Source organism: Zonotrichia albicollis, chromosome 31 (genome assembly GCF_047830755.1).
Source record: "Zonotrichia albicollis isolate bZonAlb1 chromosome 31, bZonAlb1.hap1, whole genome shotgun sequence".
NCBI lineage: Eukaryota > Metazoa > Chordata > Aves > Passeriformes > Passerellidae > Zonotrichia > Zonotrichia albicollis.
In genome coordinates this window covers 1,385,301-1,396,949 of record NC_133849.1, presented here as the reverse complement: position 1 = coordinate 1,396,949, position 11,649 = coordinate 1,385,301, and the positions used below count along the sequence as shown (strand labels likewise).

Below are 11,649 nucleotides of genomic sequence, written 5' to 3'. Positions count from 1 at the left end.
CTCTGAGTTTTTGGAGTTTTCTGTCAGAAATCTCTCCCCTCCCCCACTCATCCACAGGGGTTTGGGACGGTTTTCCCGTTTTTGGGGGAAATCAAAGCGATGCACTGATGCTCCTAATTAGGGGTAGGAGAAGTGAGGCTCCAGGGCGTCCCGCTGAGCCGGAGCCACCGGAGCCACTGGAGCCGCAGTGCCGGGAAAGCCGTGGCGGGAGCTGCGGAGAAGTTTGTGTTTTCAGCTTAGTCCCCCTCGGAGCCGGGCCCGTTCCAGGGCTGTTCCTCAGCTCCGGCTCTGCCCTCACGCAGCCCGGGGGGGCCCGGAGAGCGCGGGGCGGGGCTGTGCCGTGTGCAGAGCCCGCCCCTGGCTGGGATTGGGCGATGGTGCCGTCAGTCGTGGTTGTGGCGCGCTGATTGGTGGGAGCGGGGCGGAGCAGGGCCCCGGTGGCGTGCTGAGGGCGGTCGTAGCTGGGCAGCGGCGCCGTTGTCGGCAGCAGCCGGAGCGCGGTGAGGCGGCGGCGGAGCTCGGAGGCGGCCGCAGCGCAGGTGGGAGCCGCGCTTGGTTGTGCGGGGGCTCGGGGCTGGCTGCGGGCCTCGGGGGTGGCAGGGGGCTCGGGCGGGTTCGTTGTGCCGTGTCCGGCCCGTGTTACCGCTGGCGTGAGGGCGCTGCGGGAGCGGCTGCCCGCTGTCTCCTCCGGCAGGAGCCGCTGCCGGAGCAGCGCTGGCTCGGCCCGGTTGCTGTGGCTGGGACAGAGGGGGCTGCCCCGTGCCCGGGGCTGTGCGGGGAAATTCCTATGGCCGGAGGTTTCTGTGCCCAGAGGAGTCCTGTAAAAGTGACTTTATTGCTGAGCAGAGGGAGAGGTCGTGGGGCATTTGCCGTGCGCTCTCTGCCATCGTTGTAGTTCGCAGCCTCCTTTTTGTCCTCATTTTCCCGGCCTCATCTCCCTCTCCGTTTGCCCACTGGCTGTGGTGCTTGGAAGGTTCAGAGCTCCCGATCCACCAACTGCATGTCCTCGTTAATGTGCACCCCCACTTTTGTATAACAGCCGATATTCATGGCTCTGTTCAGTCTTTGTTCTTCCCGAAGTTCAGGAATTCAGCGGGAGTTTGTCTGAGCAGCAGTCCATGTTAATTAGTAACAGGTTTTGAAACTGATGGTTTCTCCCTTCCTTATCTACACGTCCCTGGCCCTATCTCCAGGCAGATTCACTCAGTGAATTGTTTTGGGGTTTTTTTGGGGGTTTTTTTGCCTTACTGTGTCTTTGGTTTTGGGATTATTCTCAGTGCCCTCATTCCCTGTCTTTCAGTAGCCGTTTCTGCATCTGGAGGCCTGGCTGCCACCTGCATCCCCTTGCTCACCTGCTGAATGAGCTGCACTCTCAAGGTGTGGAGCATGGTACAAAGATGAGAGTTGCTGTAGCACATCCGAGGAGAAACAGCATTTGTTTAACCCATGGTCTGTCATGGAGCCACAAAACCGTGTCCCATCGCCATCCTTTCCACGTTTTAGCTGGAACATGACCTGCTTTTTTGTTTCCTTTGTTTTCTATTTCACCGCTTTTCCTTTGTCATCTATTTGCCAACAGCAGTTTGAGTCATTTAATTTTTCATTAATTCCTCCTCCTTCTGCTACCAGATGATCTGATCCCATCCCATGGTGAATTATTGTGTTCCTCATTTCCGTGGATTGGTCAGCAGGAAGTTCAGGAGCTGGAGCTGTCTGGTTGGTTGTTATTCTGTGGACAGCCTTGTTATCTAATGATGTCATTGAAATGAGAAATGGGTTCTGTGGCTCCTGATATGAATTGGATTGGGTTCCCAGGGGCTGGTTCATGGTGTTGTAGGATTTGTTCTGGTGGATGTTGATGTTTCTCCCATTGTTTGCACTGCCTCAGGAGCCAGGGCTGCATCAATTGGCCAATTTTCTGTAATTTAAACATCAAATACTTGGGTTCCCAACTGCTTTCCTGAACTTGTGGTAGCAACAGCCACCATGCTGTAATCCACCCTATATAACATAGACAGTGACAGCACATGTTGGAGTTGGCAGAGGGATGATTCCCCCCACTTTTTCAAGTGAAGTTTTCTCAACATTCTCCATGTGCTGTTTCCCTTTGCAGCTTCACCCGTTTGTGTTGCAGGGTCAGATATCCTCCCCCTGGGCTCTGCCTCGAGCTGTGCAAATTCCATCAGTGCCAGCAGGCAGAGCTTGGGGTGAGGGGCAGAGGGAATCAGCCCAATTCCTGCCCCTGGCAAGAGACCCAGGTGCATTGTCCACCCTTTGCCCAGCAGTGTTCATTTGCATTTCGAAAGCTCCTCTCAGGCTGACTAGAACCAAAGCTTCTCTTCCAGGGCAGTAACCTGGTGACTCTCCTTTTCCTTTCCCACCCACCTTCCTTTGCCTTTTTTTTTTGATGTCTGTTTTTTCCTATTTTACAATAGTATTCTGTTAACTGTTTATGAGTTAAAGCGTCGCATTTAAACCTCTTCTGGTTTTTCCAAATGCATCCTAAAGGTGAGCATAGAGAAATCCAAACCAAAATTGTGCCATCACTAAGAGACAAGCACACACATACCCGAAAAGCCTCTACTTCTCCTAAGAATAGAAATTGATTCTGACACCCCTGACCCAAAACTTACTGACCAATAGAAGGATCAATAAGAAAAAAACATTCTAATGTTGTAATCTCATCACCAGAATGGTGGGAAGAGCCAAAACTCTCCAACATTTCCAGTGTTAAAAAGCCAAGGCATTACTTGATTCTGGCCAGGATGTGCCACAGAAATCATTTCACTCACACACAGCCCGAGTGTGGAGAGAAAATTGTTGAATGACACGTGAGTTTTCCTAGAGTTTTCCTAAACTTTATACCATCCAAAACCCACAGAAATCCACTGGTTTAATGTTCATTGCTTCCAGGTTGTGTAAGTTTTAAGTGTTTGGTTTCCTATTAGACCCAGATTTCTTCCCCTCTGATGTAAATTAGGTCCAAACTCGTGGATTTCCTTCTCAGCCTTTTCCAGCCCAGGTGTCTCCAGCTCTGCCGGGGGCAGTGTCTGGCGTAGCTGTTGGTTGCTGTTTGCTGCTGGGCAATGTTGATGTTTTGTTGCTGGTCGTTGTCTCTGTGGGTGTCCTTTGGGCTATTCCCAGTCTGTTGAGAGGTTGAACTCATCTCCATTGAATGGTGTAACATCCCTTAAATAAAACCTTTAAAATTCCTTTCCTCAAGGCAAAGACAAACCAAACCTGAGTAGAGAAAATATATTTAAAAGAGCCGAAATCGGTACATTTTGCAGCAATGCAATGGCAGGCAGCCCAGAGTGTGGGTGTCAGTGAGCCCCAGAGTGGAATTGTGCCCTGGTGTTCCCCAGCAGCTGTGGCAGTGCAGGCCCAGGCAGCGCTGAAGCTGCAGCAGTGGCAGCAAGGCTTGGCCCCAGTGGCTGGAGATGGCAGAGGAGGGTGGCCAGGATTGCAGAGGATTCCAGCCAAGGATTAAACCTGCTCTGGCCTGAACACCCAGGGGAGCACTGGCAGCTCACACCTGTGGCCCACCAGGCTGGGCCTGGGCCGTTGCATTTCCAGCACCAGAGGGACTGATAAGAGACTGAGTGAGCCAAGCTACAGCCCACGGAGGGGACTTTGTGAGTTTGTTTCTCTTTTAGAGGAGCAAGAGGTTTTATTGTTTAATACTGTTTAGGTTTTATTGTGTAATAAACAGGTTTTTCCACTTTTCTTCAAGGAGGTCTTTTATTTTTCCTGAACCAGTTGGGGGAGGGGCCAATTCAGTCTGCTGTCTAGAGGAACCCCTTTGGGGGTTCTCTCCCAAATTTGTCCTGAACCGGGACAAGGTCTTTTCCAGCTTCAGGGATTCCACGATTTTCATGTCCTATTGCCCAAGGGTGTCTTCCGTAGCCAAATGGTGAAAAACTGGGGCAAAGACCAAGATTTTGGAGACAGTGGGATAGAAACTCCTCCAGAAAAGGTTCTTGCCTTCTGCCCAAGCACGTGGATCCTCAGCCAGCATGGACACTGAAATCCTTTTGTTATGGTCTTGATTTTTTTAAATTTCTCTTCATGCGTTTAAAATATCTAATCTTGAGGTAAAAGTAGACATTGAACTAAGACATGGCTGTGGTCATGGTACAACACAGATATGGTGGGACACAGACATGGAGAGTGACATGGGACACATGGACATGGAGGGGCCCATAGCCATTCATGGGGACATGTGTGGACACAGGCATGGATGGAGATGTGGGCAACAATGACAGGGATGGAAACATGGTGGGGAGACAGCCATGGGTGAGGACATGTTGGGACATGGCCAGCGACTTGTGGGGACATGGCCATGGCCAGTGCCATGGGGAAAACTTATAGGGCATGTGGGGGATGCTGGGTTGGAGGGAGTTGAGGGTTCCTGGGAGGGACCTGGAGCTTGCTGAGGCCTTTGGGGAACCCAGGCCAAGTGGCTCTGGCTCTGCTGGGTGACCCAGGGGGAGGTTCTGGGGCAGCTGCTCAAGGACCCTCTGACCTGAAGCCCCTGCCAGGCATTGGGCTCCTGGAAGGGGATGAACGTCCTTGTCCCCAGGAGGGAAATCCCAGCACCCCCAGGGTGTCAGGGGCAGCTGAGAGGCCACAGCAGGGAGGGGAAAGCCAGACAGAGATGTTACACTCTTAAACGACACCCCAAAAGTCCCAAAACTCAGGGATTGCTCCCAGGAAAAAGCATCCAGGAGCTGCATACATTGAGGGGAAGTGGGGATCTGACCCCCCCCAGACTGAGCAGGAGGGGCCTGTATCCCCCAAAACTAAACACAGGGACGTGAGGTGAAGCTGAAGGCATGATGGGAAAGGGGTAGGAGTGCAGGGGAAAAGAAGATTCAGAGCGTGAGAGGGATGGGATCCCAAGACTGAATTGGGAGGGGTTCTTGGGTTGGGGGAACGATGGGAGAGGGGATGGGATAGACAAAGCGTGGTTCAGTGGGGATCCCATTGTGTCCCCACCGCTTGATTCCTGGAGTGATTCCCTGGGGCTCTGGAGGGGAATGGATCTGCACTGGGTGGGTTCCCAAGCCCCCTGCCCATCGCTGGGGGGCTCATGGGAAGTTCCCTGGTTTCCTCCACCCAAATCCTCAGCCATGGGAGAGAGAAGGGTGTGAAAGGAAGACTTGGAGTGGGCAGGGAGGAGGAGCAATAGGAAGAGGAGGGAGAGAGGAGGCGGAGGATGGGAAAAGGAAGAGCAGGAATAGGAAGAGGAAGAGGAGGAGCCACAGCAGAACCCCACGGTTTTCCCGCTTTCCCACTGAGTCTGCAGCTCCCCTGGTCCTGGCAGCATCAACCCCCCAGATCTCACAGGTGAGCGGGGAGGGGGAGCTCACCCCAAATCCATTGGAAGATCTCTGGGAAGGTTTGTTTACAGAGGGGGGGATGTTTGGATCTTGCAGATGCCCCAAAAGTGAGATGTAGATGCCCCTATGGAGAATTGTGGAGGGTTCCTGTGGCAAACTGTCTGTACTGGCTGGGGTGGTGGTACCAGTTGAGGGGGGACCTTGATTTTGGGGCTCTGATTGGCATCACAGTGAGGAGAGCAGCAAAGGCCAGTCCTGGAGCTGGGGGATCCTGGCAGCCTGGAGGGGTGGGGAAACCTGGAGATGAGCAGGGTCTGGGCCTGCCTGCCTGTGAACAGGGCAGTTACTTCTCGAGCTGGGCTTGGGAAGCAGGACCAAGGGTCTCACATGTTGTTTTTCCCCCAGGCCAGGATTTGTCAATCCCAAACTTTGTCTGGATGGAGATGGAGGAGGCTGCGAGGAAAAGGAAGATGGCCTGGGACATGAGGCAGGTGAGAAGGAAGTCGCTGCCCCTTTCCCCCTCTCCTCTGCTCCATGTCTCAGCCCAACATTTCCCCTGGCTGCAGGACAACCCCACTACCAATGCCGTCCTGCCAGGGATGAACTGGGGGGATCTCCTTCCCCTTCCCTCTGGCACAGAGGCACATCCCATCCTGTCCTTGTCCATAGTTCCTTCCCTTTCTCATTCTGTCCTTCTTTCTTCCTCATTCCTTCCTTTCCTTTTCTTACCCCAGACACTGAGCTGCAGACAGAGACCAGGGAGAGCAAATCCCTGCTGCAGAACCTCATGGAAGAGGCAGTTTTCAGCAGCTCTATGGAATGGGAATCCAATGGAGAGAATAAGCCCTGGAGATGCCATATAAGGAGGAGTTGCAAACGCAGCCCTGGGACCTGTGAGGAGGAAAGATGCCCCCTGTATCCAGAAGGCAGCTGGAGATCCATTTGGAACTCAGAGGTGGCGGAGACAACTCATGGCTGGCAGAAATCCCACAAGTGCTTGGAATGTGGGAAGGGCTTCAGCCAGAGCTCTGGAGCTCAGATGTGATCTGGCTTCAGGTGATCCACATGGGAAAACGGCCCTACAAATGTGGGGAGTGTGGGAAGGGCTTTGGGTGGAGCTGCAGCCTCATCAGTCACTGCAAGATCCATACTGGGGAGAGGCCCTATGAGTGTCCTGAGTGTAGGAAGTGGTTTCTGAGCAGGTCCAATGTCATTGTAATGAGTCAAGGGGTAAGCTGGAAATGTATTTATGATCATTGAAAACTCTGGATGAGTCCAGGGGCCAGCTGGGAATATTACTGAGATAGTAGAAGGTTACATATTTTAGTTAAGATTTTAAAATTTGTTAAGAAGCTAAATTCGCTAGCAAAATCACATACCTTAGTGAAAGAGTAACAAATATATTTGAAAAGTAAAGCTAGAAGTGACAGGGATAGATGTAGCAATTGTGAAGGAGCAGAGACCATAGAAATATCTTGCCTTAAGAATAATCAAACAGTTAGGAGAGGCTTGGATTGTGATCAGCAGATCGAAAAGTCCTGCCAACTGGCCATGGGTGAAGAGTTTACCATGAGAAAGAGAGCTTTCTTCTTCCCATACGCCCACTCTCTTATTTCAAAATCCCAATTAAGGGAGTGCAATCACGCAGCCATTTTAGGTATTCAGCTGATTATAATACAAAGTGGGCAGGTAATGATTATATACTACACCTCCTTAGAAACTGCTTGGATATGTAAAGCCTTTTCTGTATAAATAGAGAGCAGGAGTCTGCAACTCCTTGCACCTGCATTTGGAAATGATTCCTCATGTGTCCAGAACTGCAATAAAATGCCCTTCTTTTCAGCTTTAATTAGTTGAAGAGTTGTCTGTCTGTGCTTCAGTACATCAGCAGATTCACACAGAGGAGAGGCCCTTCCGCTGCCCCGACTGCGGGAAGGGCTTCAGGCACAACTCCACCCTTGTCACCCACAGGCACATCCTCACTATGGAGAGGCCCAATGAGTGTCCTGTGTGTGGAAATAGATTCTCCAGAAGCTCTCACTTGAGCCAACACAAATGGAGGCACAATGAAGGGAAGCCCTGTGAGTGTCCCCAGTCCCAGTGTCACCCCCTTTTCTCTGCCCACAGAGCTCCTGAGCTGGTGGCAGCCACAGCCCCTTCCGGTGGCCTTGCACCTGGCTGAGACCTCCTGTGATTGGGCAGGGAGGATTGGGGCGTGACTGGGCAGGGAGGGTGTGGGCCAGGTGAGGAACACTGGGTACTGTGGGTCTGCCCAGCAAGTGGTGAGTCATCAGACCTGCTCTCTCTGATTGGCTGACTCTTGTTCATCACATTCTCTGATTGGCTGTGGAGAGGCCTGGGAGATGAGAGCAGGAATGGGAGTGATCCCACCCAGAGCACTGGCATTGGCAAAATAGACCCAGCCTCGGCACAGGGAGTGAATTTATTACCAATCAAATCACAGCAGGACAAAGAGAAGGAAAAGGAATCTCTCCAACCTCTTCCCCCTGCACAGGGGGGGTTAATGATGATGGAGACACAGGGATATCCGAATTTAGATCAGAAGCCAATTTTATTGAGTATACCAGGGGTTTATAGAGATTTTGACTTGTATGGTAATTATATAAGGCTCTATTTTCGGTAACAATCCCCCAGTGGTTACACATTCTTCAGGACATCATGTCACCTGTTAACATTATCTTATCACTAAGTCTCACAATATTTTTCTTGGTCACTTCTTGCCCTGAGAACCTTTATCTGTCTGTCTTTCCCATGGTTTCTGCTTGATCAGTCTTCAGATAACAGGCCCCTTTATCAGTTCCACTGTACTCTCTGTTTTATTCCCCATACCTCCCCCTATCTGTTCATACAAAAATACACTCTTACGTGACTTGTCTATTAATTTTTTCACACACTGTAAAATACAAAGAATAAGCATAACAATGCATAATACAATGCCTAATACATATAAGGCTATTTTAACAAAATTTCTTATCCATCCACCAAGTTTCCAGTCCCCCAGAAGTTTTCCTAGCCCTGTAAATCCTGATACCACTGGGTAACCTTAACCATTTTCCCAAGGGCATAAGTCTGTTAGAGGTTAAACAGGTGCTGATGTGGTGTTGAGGTCCTGTTCACAAGGGTTCTCTGCCAGTGTTGGTGTTCAAGGTGAATCTTCAGGGCATGCACTCAAAGATTCTCAAAACGGCGTCACATTCTTTGATGGAATTCACTTGGGACCATTCTCTATGGAGACACAAGCAAAACCTCTACCCCAGGTTGTGGATACTGGCAGCCTGGTAAGAGAGAGAAAGCCAGATAAACTTTCCCAGGAATTGTTCTGGGGAGTTTTGAGAAGTCTCAGAGAAAGAATTAAAACAATGTTGCAGCTGGTGTTTTGAACAGTTGTTTTCTCATAAAGAGGTTTACTAAAGTGTGTTTCCTTAAGTAGCCAATCATGTGAAGTGTATTGATTAAAGGACCAATCAGGTCCACCTGTGTCAGAGCAGTGTATAAAAAGGAATGGGTTTCTAATAAAATTATTATTAGTCTCCTGAAGAGGGTTAGACTTCATGTGTCACCTGACTCCTGTTCCTGAGTCAATGGTGACACCATGTGAACTAAGGATCAGGCCCCAATATCTTACCAGATTCTGGATCCTTCATTAAGGCAGGGTTTTTTTCCCTTTTGTTGCAATTGTGAATTACAATTAAAATGTCGAACAATCGGTGGGTTGGGGTCCATCAAATAACAATTCAAAAATTTTAAAACATGAAGGGCTTTCTGCAGTCTCTTGTCAGGGGTGCTATCTCTGGCCCTCCCTTTCTGTTGTACCAAGAGACGCTCGAGGGAGCCATGAGCCCGTTCAGTGACAGATTGGCCTGTTGGGGAATGGGCAATACCTGTTTTGTGCATAATTCCCTGTGGAAGTAATATTTTCTGGAAAAATGCCTTGGCCCAGGATTCTTCTCCTGGGAAGCTGAGAAGCCTCAGAGAAAAAGGAAAACAATATTATCTCATTGCTTCTTCTGTGTTTTGCTGCTTTGGAATGTATTTGGAGATTGTTTATCCAACAGCTGATTGTTTCCTTGGTTTCATGTGAATTGTTTTGACTTAATGACCAATCACAGTCAAGCTGTGTCAGAACTCTGGAAGGAGTCATGTGTTTTTCATTAGTATCTTTTAGCCTTCTGTAAGTCTCCTTTCTGTCTTCTTTAGTGTAGTTTAATATAGTGTTAGTATACCATTCTTTAATATAGTAAAGTATAATAAAATAATAAATTAACCTTCTAAGAACATGGAGTCAGATTCATCATTCCTTCCTTGGTCTGGGAACCCCACAAATACAAGAATTCCCCATAAGGCAAAAAAGATAGCAGCTTGACAGGAAGTATGAGCTGGGCCATCGCCTGTCTTTACTTCAGATGGTATACCAAGCATTGCAAAAGCAGCAGCGTGTCTAGAGACATCTTAAGCTGTTTTCCCTGAATGGGCAGATGCAAAAAGAGCACCAGAAAAGGTATCAAAAGAGGAATTAATGTATTTTAAATGCCCAAATGCAGAAAAATGCGTAATGTCTGATGCCAGACTTGAAGGCTCTGAAACCCTCTGGGATTAATACTTCCTACAATAGAGAGAAAAGAATACTTTTGGTAATCAAGACAAACAGCAATAATTCTTGAAGTTTGGGCTTTACTAATTCCAAAGTGCCAAATCAAAGTGACACCATTTTGGTGAAAAAATGGAATGGCTCAATTTAGCCTGTTCTATCTTATTAGGTAGAACAGATTCTCATACAGGATTGTTAAAAGGTCAGCTTGCCTGTTCCCTTCAGCTAAAAATCTGGGAAGTTCTGTATGCAATCAAATATGCTTAACAAAATAAGGAAATGTTCTATTTTCTAAGGAAAAAATGAGGAGCTGCAACCAATAAAAAAGTTGTCAATTTTCAACCTCCTTCAAAACTGATGCTTCAGCTCTCATCACAATTCCTACAACTTCAGCTGAATCTGTAACCAGATTAAAGGAACAGAAAACTTTTGAAAAGCTCTGACAACAGCAGCAAGTTCAACAATTTGGGGGGACCCCTGAGCTGTGGATACATCTGCTCTCCAGGCACTAGAAGAGGGGTCTCTCCATACTACCACTGATTTCTGAGAGTGACCAGAACCATCTGTAAATACTGCTAAGCCTTGAAGTTGGTTTTCTCTGTCAATTGAAAACAAATATAAAAGCTTAAAAAGTTTTTTAAAAGATGTCAAAACAGCTTATGTTTTGGAGGATGTATTGAGATTTGTCCACTGAATTCAGCAAAGGCTACCCTACAGGTAGGAAAATAGTGGAAAATTCCCCTCCTGCAAGAGAAATGAGTCTCTGTCAGGCCTGAACAACCAGTTGGGCCATCATTTCATGTTGGTTACTAATGGTATTAGTCATTTGGTGAGGTAAATAAATCCATTCAGTGATAAACAAAGAGTCTGGTGCCTTGGAGTCCCATTGAAACATCAAGGCATGGGGCTGTGATGCTGGATGCAAGTTTATTTTTTAAAAAGGCAGATCAGGTACTGTTGGAGAATTTTGTTCAGACCTGGCTTATAGAAAGGCCATGATCACATACAGCTGGTTAAAAAGTAAAAGGCAGCTGTAAGCAGCAAGTTCTCAGGCTTTTTCCTTAAAAAGTAAATATTGTGTCCTTGGCTAAGTGATGAGAAAGGCATGGTGAAAAACATGGAGTCCTTGAAAGGGTGCTCAGTAACAAGTCAATAACAGGATGAGAAAAACAAGTATTAGCCTCAACAAGAAACCACAGGTATTGACAACAAAGGAGGGGTTGGTGTGTGATCTGTAACCAATGATGAGCTCAGGTTTTGCAATATGTATGAGCTTAATTAACACTACTATAAAAGTGTGTAAGCTGGATCAATAAATCGGAGATTGATGCTCATCAATCAGGATGTGGTCGTCTCCCTTCACTTTCCTCAAGGTACCCGGCGTGCAGCTTGTTGGCTTACTATGGCATCAGTTGGGCATTGCAGTGCCTGCTGAACTTGAAATGTAAGTTGTCTAGGTGATAAAAGATCTGAATCTCCTTTTAACCATTCAAGCAAAGGACTTTTAGCTTTGTATTTGAAATTCCTAAAAAGGAGTGCACCCAGTTGACTGTTCCCAAAAGTTTTTGTGCATCATGTAAGGTGCAAATATTTGAATTTGCAGAGCTAGGGGAGAAATTGAATAGACTCCAACGCACTACCCCAAATACCTCCACAGAGGATGTTTATGTACCTTTTTGGGAGCCATGCAAAGCCCTG

The 11,649-nt window shown here is 48.2% G+C and overlaps 1 long non-coding RNA gene across 1 annotated transcript; it reads left to right on the top strand.

The window, feature by feature from the left end:
- The first annotated feature begins 403 nt into the window (after positions 1–403).
- On the top strand, positions 404–10,876 carry LOC141725906 (uncharacterized). The gene is made up of 3 exons (XR_012577466.1): positions 404–539; positions 1,301–5,833; positions 6,077–10,876. It is a non-coding gene; the product is annotated as an uncharacterized LOC141725906 (long non-coding RNA).
- Positions 10,877–11,649: the final 773 nt, after the last annotated feature.